Raw genomic sequence first — 712 nt, 5'->3', positions numbered from 1 at the left:
AAGTCCCCATACATTGCATAAGCTTCAGATCCCCAAAATCTCAAGGTTACCAATAACCTCTATCTTGCCAAATCAAATATTCCATTATTAAACATTACTCAACTTCTCAGCAACCTTTGGCACAGTTGATCACTCCTCCCTGCTTCAAACTCTTTTTTCATTAGGATTCTAGGCCTCTACCTTGTCCAGATTTTTTCTTTTTATTGGCACCACTATAAGTCTTCTTTATTGGATGGTTTTCCTCTTTCAAACCTCTAAATATGAAAGTGTTTCAAGGCTCAGACCTAGTGGCATCTCTTCCCTTCTCTGCAGTCTCCCCTCCCCCTCCCTTATGTATTTCCCTTATTTACTACATAGGATATCTTATCCAGTCCCAGGACTTCATGTGTCATCTCTAGGTTAGAAGATAACCAAGTTAAATTTCAGCCCAACCTTCTCACCTTACTGATCAGATTTTCTATCTGACACCTTTATCTGGGAAAACAAGATATATCCCAATTGAGTGCATACCATAATGAATGCTCGATTTCCAAAGACCCCAAACAACTGCCTGCCACGAGTCTTTCCCATATCAGTTAATAGCTTCTCTATCCCTTCAGCTCTTCAGAAAACAATCCCAGAAACCATCATCATTTTTTTTTCCTTTCTCTCACACTTCACATTAATTCCATCATATAATTTGGTCAGCTTTAATTTTTAAATCTATTTAAAC

The sequence above is a fragment of the Propithecus coquereli genome, unplaced genomic scaffold (assembly GCF_000956105.1).
Source record: "Propithecus coquereli isolate 6110/MARCELLA unplaced genomic scaffold, Pcoq_1.0 Scaffold93, whole genome shotgun sequence".
In the NCBI taxonomy this organism is placed as follows: domain Eukaryota; kingdom Metazoa; phylum Chordata; class Mammalia; order Primates; family Indriidae; genus Propithecus; species Propithecus coquereli.
Note: the sequence above shows the minus strand (reverse complement) of the source record.